Here is a 17,862-nt window from a genome sequence, read left to right on the forward strand (position 1 = left end):
CCTAACCTACGTAATCTTGAATTGGTTTCATTTGTTTGTCTGATCTTCGATTCCTGAAAAGTTAGAAGTAACATGTAGTCCAAGAGAATCAATAGTGTTTGTCAATCATCAAAATATAAGTCATGAAAATAGATTTGCAACAAGAATAAGAGAAGGAATAACATTTCAAATATGACCTTTACTCTTAATAAATAATGAGTTAATCATGGAGTAAAGATGTATTTTAGCATTAAAATAATTTAATTGAAACAAGTCATCAAAATAGACCTAGGTTTTGATGGCTACTAAAGGACCCAAAATGAACACATGATGCATATTATCCACATGATAGCAACATTGAATCTTAGAAGGCAAAATAAAACCTCATTTAATTAAGTTGTCATTGGTAGGAATAAACTTATGCATAAGCCTCCAAACAATAATCACCATAATAGAAGGAATAATTTGGTGACCGATCATATAAAAGATAATGTCAGCATCATCTTAATTCTAATAGTATGTCAGGTGTCCTTTAATCTAAAATTACCATCATTAGATATATTACATAAACTTAAATCATCATAAGAAGTATTGAGGAGAATGTTCAAAATTTGGTGGATAATAAGATCAGGAACAACATTAGCAAGTTTTTGATAGTCCCAACAATTATCATTAATGAAATTATTAACCTTAATAGCTGCATTGGAAGACGAGTTAAGAATAGAATCAATAGACTTGCCTCCCAACCAATAGTTTTTCCATAAATAAATATTACCATTATCAAGACCCCAAAGAGATGAAGGGCTTAACAGCTCATTTAACTTTGCATAACCTCTGCCACACCTTAGAATTACCTTGGTTGAAGGAACATGTAGTAGGGTGTTTATCCACACAATATTTAGCAAACATGAACTTAGCCCAAAGGATAATTCTACCACAAAATTTATACCACAACTTGAAGTAAAAAAGCATAGGCTAAGTCATTCATACTCTTACAACCTAGGGCCCCTTCGTCGAACACACCACAATAGTTGTCCCAAGAGGACCAAATAATTTAAGAATTGTGACAAGATGCTTTCCAAAAAAAAAATTAAAAGTATATGAATTTTAGTGCAGACAGCTTAAGTGGGGAACATAGTTTGAAAAATGTAAACAGGAAAAGAACACAAAATACTTTTAATAAGAATTAATCTACCTCCAAAACTTAAAAAATGGGAATCCTAGGATAAAAGCTTATTTTGCACAGAGATAATTAAATCATCAAAAAGGAAAGTTTTCTTTATACCTTTAAAAAGAGGGTCCCCTAGATACTTAATAGGTAAGTGACCATGCACAAAATTAGTTAAATCTATGATAGCCACAATACGATCTTGAGATATATTATTAGAAGTGATAAAATAAAACTTCTTTTTATTCAAAGAAAGACCACTAACCATCTCAAATTAATGAAAAAATCCATAATTTTATTAATCCTGTTAACTGAAGCATTAGTGAAAATGATAAAGTCATTAGAAAAACATAAGTGAGAAATAGGAAAACCCCCAACAGTTCTAAAATAAAGACCTAGATTATTCTCAAAGAGGTTGGAAATACCTCTAGAGAAAAAATTAGTCGCCATAATGAAAAGGGAAGGAGAAAGAGGGTCACTCTATCTTAAACCATGAGAAGATTTAAAAAAATCATTGTTATTGTCGTTAAGAGTAATAGAAAAGTAAGAACCTTAAATACAATTTTTAATGAGCTTAATGAAAACAAAGTCAAAACAATAAAGCTTCAAAATATTATAAAGAAAGCTCCAGTCAAGGTTATCATATGCCTTATAAATATCAAGTTTGAATATCAAATTACCACCTATAACCCTAATGTCAAGATCTTGACAAAACTCTTGGGCTAATATAATATTATCAGTAATAGTGCGACTTTTCACAAAACCCATTTGATATAGAGATATAATTCTAGGTAATAAAGAAGTAAGCTGGTTCATAAGAATTTTAGAAAACAATTTATAAAAACTATACACAGACTAATATGTCTAAAATCATTCCAATGATTAATAGAATTGTTCTTTGGAATAAGCACAATAGAGTTAAGGTAAAAAATTTAGGAATGAAATTACCAGCAAAGGAGTCCAACACCGCCAAAAAAAGGTCATTACTAATAATATGCTAATACTTATGAAAGAACTTAGTGGTGAAACCATCTAGCCCAGCTACAAAATCCCCATTCATGCCATGAACAATCTCTTTAACTTCCTCAAAAGAGGGAGGGTTAGAGAAAAAAAGCATTATGCTCCAAGGATATAATTTTAGGAATAATATAAGGATTATCAATAAGAGCAGGAATAAAATCCTTATTGAATATATTTTTTAAATGCATAATCACTAAATTAGCAATCTCCAAACTATCCTCAGTCATAGAACCATCCTCACTTTGAATTTTATTAATACAATTTTTGGCTCTTTTCCTCTTAACCAAGGCATGAAAATACTTGGCATTATTATCACCTTCAAGAAGATGTAAGGCACAGGCTTTTTGTTTCCAGAAGGCCTCTTCCTGAGCTTGTAATTTAGAAGGTAATCTTTAGACTCCCTGAAGCGACCGAAAGAATCATAAGAAGGATTAAATTGACAAATAGTGTCAAAATGGTTCACATGCTGCTCAGCTTCCAAAATATTCATAAAAATATTTTTAAAAATATTAGGATTCCACATATTCAAAACCCAAAAACCAAGAAGTGCAAGCCAATTGTAGAAGAAATTAAAGGTTCAAGTAAAACAATAATAGAAACATTGTTAATACGACATAAATTCTTAATTTTTACCCTATAAGAGGGACACCTAATGCCTCTAAAATTTCAAATAATGTAATTAACCATAAAAATAGTCTTAATGAGAAGTATGTGAACTGGTGGATCTAGGTGTTTGCAAAATAATCGTTTTCTTTTTCTTTCCTCTCTTATTATTAAACTTGATAAAGCTAGTGTCATTATCATCTTTAGCAAAATATTTAGCCATCAAATCCATATCTTTAGTATCAGTAAAAGCATCACTATGATAATGAGAGTTTAAGGGTATCTTACTATCCTCATTCAAAACTTTCTATCTCATTTCCTGTTGCAACTCGTCCTCCTTGAAGATGTCACCATCCTCTAAATTAGATAGGTTTCTTACATCATTACAAACATTACCAAACATTATATAGTCTTAGGCTTCTTCCGGAGAAAGAACATTCTCATAAAAATTATTATCAGTAACATAATGTGAAATGGAAGAAGAAGAGCCATTATTATTATTGATAACATTAGGTAACATATGCTCTTCCACTTGTTGACAGCCACTATTAAAAACAGGGATAAGGGGTGGATTAACTCCCTGGTCATCAATGATAATGATTGTTGTCCACGACTTTTTATTTTAACAATTGAGATTTTATATTAGGGCAACTATACATTATGTGACTTGACTTTTTTAATTCTAAATAAATGAGATCAATAAAGACGTCATTTAGCTTTTTACATTTCTTCCACTAGTCAGTGGGCATTCTTTATTTTTTCTGAAAAAAAAAAATTTTAATTGCCTTATCTTGAAAGCAATATCGTTCTCTCGGCCTCATTCAATTTTGTTACTGTCAGAATTATCAGCCTTTAAGGCAATTATCTTCTTCTATTTCTTTTCTCTTAAATCTATAGTTCTTTGGAAAATTTTCTTCTAATATGCAATTAAAGAACCAAATAAATTATCAATAAAATAAGCATTCAAATCTTTTGATTAAAAGAATGTTGTCACCTTGGCATCCTAAGATTTACACAAGCATTGTTGGATTTTGTTAACCTTTTTCAACATTTAAAAATTCATTACCAAGTGCATGCAAAAATATTATAATTTTAGTAAAATGAGTATACATATCATTAAGGTTTCACTAGGTTGCATGCTAAACAATTCATAACCAAGAAGAAAAATATCTAATTTTTATTACTTAAATTCATTTTCCTTCATACGTAATGCATAATATATCTCATATTTCTTTTTCAGGTGTGTAAGAATACATGCATATAGATTTCAAACTTGAGTGCACAAAAGAAATATTTTAAACATTTAGTATTTAATTATACATGTTATCTATCCTCTAAACTCCATTAAGTATAATACTTTTTAATCTTAGTGCCATTCATGATTCTATAAGGTTATGAATATCCCATTTGAATTAAATTCTACTAGCGATAATCAATTGATTATATAAAAGTAGACATTCTGATTTTCTAAAAGTCAAAAGGAATATTATCAAATAGTGATGGTCGGGTAATGGAACACCCTTCTAAAGTGTTCCTACCCATCTAAAGTGTTCTTATTAACGATTTGTACCATGCTAGAATCTACTTGAGTTAAGTAGGCCAAATAGATAAGAACCTAATATGATACCACTTGAAAGATTCGTGAAACAACAAAGCTCGAGAGTGAAATGGTTATTTAAAACTTCAACTAAGAAACAATATAATTTGCAAAAGAAGTGATTTTGAAAACAATAATAAAACTTTAGAGAAAATTTCTTATTTTTTTTTTAGAGAAATTGCAATTACTTATAGGGAAATTTTAAAAAAAAGATTTAAAGACTATTTTTTGTAGAAAAATATTAAGAAGATTTATATTTAAAAAGTTTTCTTAGGTGAAATCACAATAATATTTTGAATCCCATATCTAAGAAATATAGAAAATGTAGGGAAAAAATACTAAAAAACTAAAAAAACTGTAAATTGAGATTTTTATAGCGATTTGGTCAAACGTGACCTATGTCTACTCCCCAAGTTCCTCCTGCTTGGGAATTCCACTAGCAAATGCTCCTTTTTCCCTCAATAAGGTAGAGAATCCATTCTCTATTTCAAAGTGGAGAGTGACATTTACAAGTTGTTCCTCCCAAAAATCCTAAAATCACTCCTAGTTCCCATAATAGTGGAGATGCCTCCCTCCTACCTCCTACACGGCAATGATGCCTTCACCCTCCTTTTGCTTCTCGCAATAGTGTAGATGTCACTCCTCTAGCCTCCTCGGCTAATCACATGTCTTTCACACAAGAGCTCCCAAACTACAACCTACAGGACCAAGATCCAATACTACGAAGATAACCACTATAAAAAAATTGTGAGTTACTAGTAGCAAAAATCCATTGAAAATTGCCCAAAATCTATCAGAAATTATTATTTATGATGGATTTTAAATAAAATTTCAACAGTAAAACATGCATCAAAAAATTAGTTTCACACAAAATAATCCACCGTAAATATTTCAGGTGGAATTAATTTGCTCGTAAAATTTTTGGCAAATATTTTGTGCCAGGTGGAATTAATCTGCACAAAGTTCTTATTGGAGATTTAAAAACCCTTTTCCTGTAATTAAATGTTTAATATGTGGAATGATTAGACATATTTCACACACTTGTTCTTTAGATAGAAAAACTAATTTAGTGTGGAGACCTAAGATGCATAAACCAAGTCATATCATACATGCATCTAGTTTTATTTTGCCAGGCCAAAAGGAGAACCCAAACTTATTTAGGTTCCTAAGAATAATGTTTGATTATTTTGCAGGTAAGTTCTCATACAAGACTTTGTAAGAGCATTTGGTACCTAAATAGTGGTTGATCGAATCATATGATTGGAGACACTACATAATTCATATCGCTGAAAACTAGGAATAGAGGAAAGGTTATACTAGAAGATAATACCATTAAAAAGGTGGTTGGCATAGGTATGATAAAAAACTTGTAAATTTTTTTCATAGAAAATGAATAACTTATTTAAGGCTTAAAGCATAATTTATTAAAAATTAGCGAGCTATGTGATAAAGGGTATATCATTAAATTTTTTTTTCTACTAGCTGCATATTAAGCCTAAATGAAAATGATATATTGCATGAAATTAGGGTAAACAATATTTATATGTAAGATTTGAATTGTATTAAAACTGCTAATACTTTTTTTAAAAATAATTACTCATAAATCATGATTATGACATAGGAGACTTTATCACGCTAGCATGAAAAAACTTTAAAAAATTATCCAAAATGTTTTGGTTAGAGGTATACCAAAACAAGACTTTATTAAGGATCACCTTTGTGATGCATGTCAACTAGGAAAATAGGTGAAGTCCTCATTTCATTTCAATAAGGATCTTAGAACTAGCAAACCATTGGAGATTATTCATATGGATATTTTTGTACCAGCTAGCACTGTAAGTCTAGAAGGAAAGGTATGTAGATTTATGATAGTTGATGATTTTTCAAGATTCACGTGGGTTAAATTTTTATTTCAAAACAGTGAATCATATGAGAAATTTAGAGTTTTTATGACTTAGATTTAGATGAAACTATGTGTGAAATTTTAACAATTCAAAGTGATCACGGAGGTAAATTTAAAAATAAAAGATTTGTGGATTCTATAAAGATCGAGGAATTGATCATAATTTTTTTACACCTAGAACCCCTAAGTAGAATGGGATAGTCGAAAGAAAGAACAAAACATTAATTGAAGCCGCTAGAGCCATATTGGTAGAATATTCACTTTCTAAATATTTTTGGGCTGATGCGATTAGTACTGTATACTATGTTCTGAATAGGGCGAACATTAGATTGAAACTAAACAAAACACCCTATGAGCTTCTTAAAGGGAGAACACCAAATTTGTTATATTTGCATACTTTTAGAAGTAAGGTGTTTATACATAATAATGGAAAAATTTTAAAAAAAAAATTAATCCAAAATCAGATGAAGAAATTTTTCTTGGTTACTCTAATGTTAGAAAATTATATAGAGTATTTAACAAAAGAACTTTGTTAGTTGAGGAGACCATAATTGTTATATTTAATAAATCTAGAAATTTAGAAGAGTAGTGTTTGGAAGATGATGATTTAGAAAATAACTCATAATGGATTGAGAAGATTAATTTGTAAAAAAATTTGGAGATTGAAAACTCATTGCCTAGAGATTCAAAATTTTCTAAAAACCACCATAAGGAATTAATTTTATGTGAACCTAATAAAGGTGTTAGGACTAGGCGTGGACTTACAAAAGAAGGTAATCATTCTACCTTTATTTCAATGATAGAACCCATAAATATAAATCAAGCACTTTCGAATGAATTTTATATTTTGGCAATGCAAGAAAAATTAAATCAGTTTATAAGGAATAATGTTTGGGAATTGATCGCAATACCAAAGAATTAAAGTGTAGTTGGAACTAAGTTGGTATTTAAAAATAAAATAATTAACTCATGAGTTGTTAATAAAAATAAGGCTTGATTGGTAGCTAAGTGATATAATCAAATTGAAGGAATTAATTTTGAGTAGACTATTGCCCCTGTAGCAAGACTTGAAGTAATTTGGGTTTTGTTAGCTTTTGTCGGTTTTAAAGGATTTAAATTGTATCAAATGAATATTAAAAGTATCTTTTTGAATGGGATGATTCAAGAGGATGTTTATATTGAACAACCTCTATGTTTTGAAATTCAAAATTCCCTAATCATATTTTTAAATTAAAAAAGGCATTATACGAATTGAAATAAGCACCTAGGACTTTGTATGAGAGGTTAAGCACTTTCCTACTTAAGAGATCTTTTGAAAAAGGTGTGGACATCACTCTCTTTTTGAAGAAATTGGGAGACGATATACTCATTGTTTAAATTTATATTGATGATATCATTTTTGGATCTACAAATAAAAATCTTTGTGATAATTTTTCTAAAATAATGAGTAGTGAATTTGAGATGAGCTTAATATGAGATTTTGGTTATTTTCATGGTTTTAGCGTTAAGAAAATAGAGGAGGAAATTTTTTTAGTTAGTCAAAATATGTTAAGGACATCCTCAAGAAGTATGAAATGGATAATTCTAAACTAGTAAGTACACCTAAGAGTTCCTCAGATCAGTTGGATAAGGACAAAAAAAAACCTATTAATCAAAAGAAATTTAGATGAATTATTGGATATTTGCTTTATTTTACTACTAGCAGACCAAATGTTATGATTAATATTTATTTGTGTACTAGATTTCAATCAAATTCAAAATAATCACATTTGATAAAGGTAAAAATGATTTTGAGATATCTCTTGGGAACTTAGAACTTAGGAATTTGATATCCTAAGTACAACTCTTCATTTGAAATTATTGGATATTCAGATTCAAACTTTATAGGTTATAGGGTTGATCGAAAGAGCACATATGGAACTTGTCAATTTATAGGAAATTCTTTAGTTTCTTATGTTGCCAATCTAGTTTAAGGATTTATAATTTTGATGACAGCAAACAACTTTGTTACTTCTATTTTTTCTTCGATTGCATTGTCTACTAACATTTCACGTCCACAAGATCAAATTGTAAATCGAACCAACTCAAGATATGGTAGATTAGGACTGAGTCAATTTGTAATGTTCATCAAGTGTCTTTTACCTTTTCTTGAGTCTATTGTAACAATATTGGTCCTAATGCTAACAAACCTTGCATACACATACTTAGGAAAAAATCTGAATGTTTTAGAATTTTCTATTTTCCATCACATCATCGAGGATGATCCAAAATCATCTTGGATGATCAGTTAAAAAAAAATCCTAATTAGGGCATCCTAATTAAAGCAGCCACAATTAAGAAAGTCATTCGGGACGATAGGATCAAATCAGAAATAATTAGCCACCATAACTTTTTAGGCATGTTTTATTTTTGGACAGTCCTGAGTGATGCACTATAATTATGCATAAATTAGTTTGCTAATTAGGGAAAATAATTAAGGTTTGATTGCTCGATCATATCATCCTGGATGATTGTAGGATCATCAGGGATAATCAATTAAACAAACCTTAGTTCTTCCTAGACAATCCATAATCGGCCTGACTCCATCCAGGGCGAGGTTCTGGATGTATGTGATGTTTTGTAATAGTCATCCCAGACGATCGTGAGATCGCCTTGGATGATCAAGTTAATTTTTATCATCCAGACATCCATCTAGAACAATGTTCTGGATGATATGTAACAGTTTGTACTAATCAGCTTGGATGAATCAAGTTATTTTTATCATCCAGATATCCAACCAGGGCGATGGTCTGGACGATATTCAATGAATTGAACTAATCATACAGGATGAAATACTATCGCCCTAAATAATTTTAATAAAGGAACCTTCTAATCATCCAAACTCTCTAAAATCGTCCTGATTTATTAAGTTAAATTTAAATTAATCGTATAGAATGATCGACCATATTTAACTATTAGTTGTAAATTATGGAAAATTTGATGCCCTTATTTAAAAGATTTCTTATTTTCCCAAGAGGAAATCTTTTCCTCCTGTCCTGACCTAAAAGAGCCAAGAGGAGAGGGAGAGCAATGGAGAGAGAGAGAGAGAGGATCTTGTGAGGGGTTTCACAAAGGTTTCTCCAAGTAAAGATCTGAGTCATTTTCTCCAGTCATCATCCCTAGATCCTTGGTGTTGAGAGAGTTGCAACTCAGCTTTTGCATGTTTTATATTCTTGTAACTTATTATTTTAATGATTCCAAATATTATTGTATTGATTATCAATTTCTCCTAACACATTTTGGAATAAGTGTTTGTGGCTCTTGTGTGTACTAACATTTCAGGAAAATCATACTCCATATTGTTGAAGACTTCAAATCAATATTTGATTAAAATGTTTTGTTACTTGGAGTATGTATTTTGTTCATTTTGAGTCAGAGAGAGTGTGATTGTAATTGAGTAACTTAGCACACACACACTGGTGAAGATCTTTAAAAATAAAAAATTTCAAAATACTAATCGTATAGGATTAACTATGTTCGTAAAGGATGATCAAGTCAGTAATACTCTCTAACGAGCAATGGAACAAACAGAATGGGCAAAACTTTTTTCTAAGTCCTAATCGCCCAGAAGATTTTACCCTCTTCGTCCCAGGACGATGTTCTCTGTACTCATGCTTTGAACTAATTGTCCAGACAATTTTACCATGTTCATCCCAGGATAATGTTCTTTGGACTCATGCTTTGAACTAATCATCGAGACAATTTTACCCTGTTCGCCCCAGGATGATGTTCACTAGACTCATGCTTTGAACTAATCGTCTAGATGATCTTGTACATTCGTCCTAGGATGATTTCCTCTATTCTATAAAACATATGGACCGTCCTACAGTTTCGTTCCAACGAAGCTTGGAAATAACTATTTATATCAGAAAAACTATGTTCGTACAGGATGATGATCGTGTACGAAGGCATTCATACCAATATACATTGAATTCGACGCAACAATTTTTACAATGTTCGTACGTATAAAATTTGATCATACAGGACGATTGAGTACATATAGATTTGAAAATTTGTAGTTTTTGGACGATTTTTTGTGTCTTTCTTCTAAAATGTCCACTTAAAACTATCTTTTAATCTTTTTATCTACTGATCTTCATGCAAACTAAAGGGAGATTGATGGAGTGAGTGTGAGAGAGTGTTTAAAGAAGGATTCTTACAATTGGAGCGTGAAGAGTTTACTTGGTACTCAAAGGTAAGGATCTTCATTTTTGAATTATAATTACTTCACTATTTTCTCGTATCCTTACAGATTTCCCGTGAAAAGATCTTTTCAAGAAGATCTGGTTCTCTGCCGACACTTAGAGAAGTGTGAAAGGATGAAGGGTTCTCAGCCTACACTTGGAGAAGTGTGAAAAGATGAGTGTTCTCTTCCTGCACTTGGAGAGTGTGAACAGTTGAAGGTTCATTGCTTACACTTGGAGAGTGTGAACAGCGGGAGGTACTCTGCCGACACTTGGAGAAGCGTGAAAGGATGAAGGGTTCTCTGTCTACACTTGAAAAAGTGTGAAAGGAAAAAGGTTCTCTGCCTACACTTGGAGAGTATGAACAACAGAAGATTCTCTGCCTACACTTGGAGAGTTTGAACAGCGGGAGGTATTCTGCCTACACTTGGAGGGTGTAAAAGGACGAAGGTTCTCTACCACACCGGGTAGCGATGGAAAAGAGTATTTGTGAAGGCTTCTATACCTTACTGTGGGGGCAAAATGAGAGACAATAAGTGGTAATAGTGTAATACCTAAAGTAGGAGACTTCAGGGAGTGGATGTAGGTCATGTTTGATCGAACCACTATAAATCTTGTGTCTTTTATTTTTCATTTTTTTTTACTTTACTGGTTCTGTTGATTTGTGGTTCAAAATTTATTTTCAAAATTTCACTATAAGTTTTTATCAGTTTAAAAATAAGAGGAATTTTTTAACATGTCAATTCACCCCTCCTCTTGGTTAGCCACTAGGACATAAGCTTAGGTCTAACAACCTAATTCATACTTAATAAGTTTCAACAAGTGGTATCAGAGTTTAGTTTCAAAATCATTATTTTAGACTACTTTTTGATTAACGACCATGGCTATATTTGAAAATTGAAACACACTTGAAGGTTACTCTATAAGTAGTCCTCCATTGTTCGATAATATTTCTTTTAATTTTTGGAAAACACGCATGTCTACATTTTTACGATCACTTGATTACCGTATTATAATTTTAGTTCATGAAGGGTATATAACTAACTAGATTAGTTGATGGAGTTAGACTTGAAACACCCTTTGCGGACTAGACAGTTGAAGAATGTGACTTAGCACAACTTAATGCTAAATTCTTGAATAGTTTCTTTTGTACTCTTAAATCTAAAGATTACATGCGGGTGTCCACTTGTAAGAGTGGAAAGGACATATGGTATAAACTTTATATAACTTATGAGGGGACTAATTAAGTTAAACAATCCATATTTAATATATTGTTGCATGACTATGACCTGTTTCGCATGAAACCCAATGAATTCATTTCTGGCATGTACACAAGATTCACACAAATAGTCACCTCTTTACATGCATTACATAGGAAACTAATGAATGCAGAAATGGTTAATAAAATACTTTGTTATTTACCTACTAGTTATGATGATAAAATAACTGTGATTACAGAGTCTAAAGATTTAAATATTTACTCTATTGACAATCTTCTTGGATCACTAATTGCTTACGAGCAAGGGGTGAGCCAAAGAAAGATTAATACATGTGAACCATAAAGGAAGAAGAACATAGCACTGAAAGTGGAGGAGTGAGAGAGTGATCATCTCACAACCAGAGGATAAAGACGACATCGCACTAATGACTAGACAATTTAGAAGCTTTCTGAAGAGAAAGCAAAAGAGACACCAATAATGGAATTGAGGTAAATTTAATAGAAACGTCAAGATTTCAAATGATGTTATTTTCTATGAGTGTAGGAAATTTAGACATATTAAGTCAGACTGCCCGAAACATAAAGTCACTCCTAGCAAGAAGAAGGTAAAGGAGAAACCAATTGTGAAGAAGGGTAAGAAGAAATTCCAAAGAGCTTTCTGGGTGGACTCATCTTTAGGCTCGTTAGAGACTGAAAAGGAAGAGGAAGTCACCAATCTGTGCTTAATGGCCAAAAATCTTGATCATTAAAATCAAGAAGAGGTATGTGACTTGACTTACAATGAACTTTTAGAAGTCTAAAAACGCATACATGTTACATTTAGAAAGTTAAAGAAAATGCATGCTAGTCTGAACTTAAAATTTTAGGAACTACAAAGAGAACAAGATATCCTTAAGAAAGATCATGCTTTAGTTGATAATAACCACATGAAATTGCTTGATGAGTTTGACAATTTGAATAAGAACCATGAAAATTTAAAATCATCCTATGTAGAACTTTAAAACGAAATAAAAAATAATAAGGATGAATTTGAGAGCAAAATGTATCGAATAAATTATACAAATCATATCTTAGAAGATATGAATTCTTTTTATAAATTAAAGATAAAAGCTCATAAGGATAATAGGATACCACCAAAACTTGAAGATTTTATAAATCCTATTTTGTATCTTAAATTTATGCAATCCATAAATAGACCGAGAAACTATAAAAAATTAAGAAACCCATTTCCAGGAGTCAAATGTCATAATTATGGATTGTTTGGACATATAGCTCACACCTATACATTGAAGAAGAAAACTCATTTGGTGTGGAGACCTAAGATGCATAAACCTAGACATATCATACATAGATCTATTTATAATTTGCAAAAGGTGAACCCAAACTTGTTTGGGTTCCCAGGTCTAATATTTAATGTTTTTGTAGTATCACTCTCATACAAGGGCTCATGAGAGCATATGGAACCTAGATAGAGGTTGCTCAAAGCATATGACTGGAGATACTGCACAATTCATATCATTGAAAGCCAAGAGTGGAGGTAAGGTTATACTTGGAGATAACACCATAAGGAAGGTGGTAGGGTCAAGTATGATTGGAAATCTTAAAAACTTTTTAAAGAAAATATTTTTTTGGTAGAAAGCTTAAAGCATGATCTTCTAAGTAATAGTCAGATATGTGATAAAAGTTATTGTGTAAAATTTTTTCCTACAAGCTGCATATTAAGCCTCAATGGTAATGATGGTTTGAATGGTATACGGGTAAACAATATGTATATGCTAGACTTGAATTATATTAAAACTCCTATTATTTTTTGTTTAAAAATTATTTCTGCTGAGTCATGACTTTGACATAGGAGACTTTATCACTCTAGCATGAAAAAACTTAGGAGGATTATCCAAAAGAACTTAGTGAGAGGTATACCAAAACTAGACTTTATTAAGGATCACCTTTGTGATACATGTCAATTAGGAAAATAGGTGAAGTCCTCATTTTAGTCTAATATGGATCTTAGAACTAGTAAACTATTTGAGATTTTATATATGGATCTTTTTGGACCAGTTGGAATTGTAAGTCTATGAGGGAAGATATACGGATTTGTGATTATGGATGATTTCTATAGATTCATATAGGTTATATTTCGATATCATAAGAGTGAATTATTTGAGGAATTTTGAAACTTTTTTACTTGAATTTAAAGAAAATTAGGATGTGGGATTATGACTATTCAAAGTGATCATGGAGAAGAATTTGAGAATAAAAAATTTAAGGATTTTTGTAAGGAGAAAGAAATTGATCACAATTTTTCTACACCTAGAACCCCTCAGCATAATGGAGTAGTCAAAAGGAAAAAGAGAACATTAATAGAAGCTGCCCGAGCCATGTTGGTAGAATATTCACTTACTAAATGTTTTTGGGCTGAGACGGTCAGCATAGTATGTTATGTTCTGAATAGAATGAATGTTAGATCAAACTTAAATAAAATATCCTATGAGTTACTAAAGGAAAGAACACCTAATTTATCACATTTGTATGTTTTTGGATGTAAGGTGTTCATACATAATAATGGAAAATCTACCTTAGGAAAATTTGATCCAAAATTAGATGAATGAATTTTTATAGGATACTCAAGTGTTGGAAAATCTTATAGAGTATTCAATAAAAGAATTTTGGTAATTGAGGAGATCACATATATTATATTTGATGAATCTAAAATTTTAGAAAAGATAATTGTTGAAGAGGATGAGGTAGAGATTAACTCGTAAGAGATTGAGAAAATAAATTTGGAAGAAATTTGGAAATAGAAAATCCAGTAACTAGATATTTGAGATTTTTTAAAAATCGCCAAAAGGAATTGATTATAGGTGAACCTAGTGAGGGTGTTAGGACTATTCATGGACTGAACAAAGAAGTCAATCATTCAACTTTTATTTCAATGATAGAACCCATAAATATTGATCAAACACTTTTGGATGAATTTTAGATATTGATTATACAATAAGAATTAATTCAATTTGTAAGAAATAAAGTTTAGGAATTAACTATAAAGCCAAAGAATCAAAGTGTAGTTGGAACTAAACGGGTATTCAAGAATAAAATGAATGACTCAGGAGTAGTCATTAGAAATAAGACTAAATTGGTGGTTAAGGGGTATAATCATATTGAAGGGATTGATTTTGAGCAGACTTTTGCCCCTGTAGCTAGAATTGAAGCAATCAAAGTTTTGTTAGCCTTTGCTTGTTTTAGAGGATTTAAATTGTATCAAATGGATATTAAAAGTGCCTTTTAAAATTGGATAATTCAATAGGATATTTTTTGTAGAACAACCTCCAGCTTTAAAAATTGTAAACCCCAAAATCATATTTTTAATTTGAAAAAATCATTATATGGATTGAAACAGGCACCTAGGCTTAGTATGAGAGATTGAGCATCTTCCTACTTGAGAAATCTTTTGAAAAAGGAAGTGTGGACACAACTCTTTTTTTAAAGAAATTGGGAGAGGATATACTCATTGTATAAATTTATATTAATGATATCATCTTTGGATATACAAATAAAAATCTTTGTGATAACATTTTTAAAATAATGAGTAGTGAATTTGAGATGAGTTTAATGGGAGATTTGAGTTACTTTATAGGTTTTAATATTAAGCAAATTGAGGAAGGTATATTTCTTAGTCAATCAAAGTATGTTAAGGATATCCTAAAAGTATGAAATGGACAATGATAAACCTGTTAGTACATTTATGAGTTCCTCAATTCAATTGGATAAGGACCCTAAGGAAAAATATGTTGATCAAAAGAAACTTAGAGGGATAATTGTATCTTTTCTTTACTTAATAACTAGCCGACTCGATATCATATTTAGTATTTGTTTATATGCAAGATTTCGATCAGATCCAAAAGAATCATATTTGATAGCAGTGAAAAAGATTTTAAGGTATCTGTTAGGAACTCAAAACTTAGGAATTTGGTATCCTAAGTTTAGCTCTTCATTTGAAATAATTGGATATTCAGATTCGGACTTTGCAGGTTATAGGGTTGATAAAAAGAGCACTTCTGAAACATGTCAATTTATTGGAAATTCCTTAGTCTCTTGGTCAAGTAGAAAATAAAATTCATTAGACCTATCTACTGCTGAAGCTGAATACATTGCCTTAAGAAGTTGTGTAGCACAAGTACTTTGATTGAAATAACTGTTGATTGATTTAGGATTAATAATAGGCACTATTCTCATTTATTTTTATAACACTAGTGCTATTTGCATTTCTATAAATCCTATTCAACATTTAAGAAACAAACATATAGACATCAGACATTATTTCATAAGGGACCATATATTCAAAGGAGAAATTGAACTCATTTATGTTACGACAGAAAATCAACTTGTAGACATTTTTACAAAACCACTAACCTTTGATACTTTCAGTACATTAAGAACAAGGCTTGGTATGATTGATTTGAATGCTTAAATACAAGTCTCTGCAACATTGATATGTGTTTTGTAAGTGTGTTTTTAATTTTGTGTTTTTTCATATGTATTCTATTTTTTTGTTCGTATGGTTTTGAATTTTATTATTTTGATTATTGGTATGAAAATTTTGTATATAAAAAAAATATTGTTTTCACATCAAAAATTCCTATTTTTGAGCATGGTGTAAAACGTTTGAGTGACAATCATTTGTTCGAAATTAATTTCGTATAGGAGGAATCGTGTAGCGTATTAAGGGTTAATTTAAACGATTTGCATGCAGATTTTCAGTTTTTTTATGTTGTTCATCTATACGATTGTGACGATTGTCCGGACGATATGTATTCAATCGTATGTATGCATGTAGATGGTTATATGGATAAGATCAATTTATTTATTTCTGATCGTATGTACGAATGAACTGGCACTTCAATGTGGGGGATGTTTCAAACTATCATAAAAACAATCTTAAATAATAGATCGTCACGGATGAACATTTGTTCATCTATACAATCGTATGGTCAAAATTATGTACGAAAGGATGCCTCGTAACTTGTATGTTTATGAAAAGTTGTTTCTTTTTTGGACCCATTCATTCGTCCATACGAAATAAGTTTTTTACGTACGAACCCAATATCGTAAGGGATGAAATTATTTTCGTTCATATGAAAGTTCATTTTCTCTTTAAATTTAAAGGTTTTGAACTCAAATTTTATCACTTTAAAAAACCTTTTCAATCTTTTAAATCTCTTTGATCTTCTCCATGGCTAGTTCAAGCAAAAGAAACATGCAAAAGGTACTTGCTAAGGGGCCCCACTCTAGAAACTCAGGAGAGAACTTTCTCTCCAAAGAAAATGAGGAGTCTTTTCCTAGGTTCGCATCGGCCAAAATCACCTCCTCTAGAGTCCTTCTCCAAGAACAACTCACTTTCAAGGTAATAGACCTTTTTACTTCTACCCAGTTTGGTCTTATTCTAACTTTGATCCACCTCTACAACAAGGAGACTTTCCACTACTTCCTTACAAATATGTCTTTTAACTCTAACCAAACTGTGATTAGGCCGTATGTTTTTAAGAAGAAAGTAGAGATTACAAAAGAAGATTTAGGGATATTTTTGAACTTAATGACTCAAGGGATTAGAGCTCACACTTTGACCTCTTCCGCCAAAATCACCTCCTCTAGAGGAGTAGGTCATTTACCTAAGGTAGCCACTCTTAACCGTAATGCCCATATCATCCAGCATGTTCTTCGCACCTCTATTATTCATAAAGCTGGTGATCGAGTAAATATCACACCTCTTCTTTCTATAGTGACTTATCTGATTATAGCTAGCCAACCAATAGATGAAGCCCAACTGATCATTGACTACATGTATGGACTTTATAAGATTGATCATATTTCCCACAAGAAAAAGAAGAATATTGCATTAGGATATCTTGTGACTTACATTTTGGAAAAGAAGTATGAACTAGTTCATCCTGTTCAAAATCTAGAGGAGCCTGTCTACTACAATGATGGATCATTTCGAGCCTTCTTTAATAAAGATGATCAATTTATTAGTAGTGACTCAAAGGAGGAAAGAAGAGGACCTCCACCTGCACCTGCTGGTAGACAAAATTTTTAGGATTTGGTCCAACGATTTGATCATCTTGAGAGTCATTTTGATCAACGTTTTGATCAGAT

The sequence above is a fragment of the Dendrobium catenatum genome, unplaced genomic scaffold (assembly GCF_001605985.2).
Source record: "Dendrobium catenatum unplaced genomic scaffold, ASM160598v2 fragScaff_scaffold_249, whole genome shotgun sequence".
In the NCBI taxonomy this organism is placed as follows: domain Eukaryota; kingdom Viridiplantae; phylum Streptophyta; class Magnoliopsida; order Asparagales; family Orchidaceae; genus Dendrobium; species Dendrobium catenatum.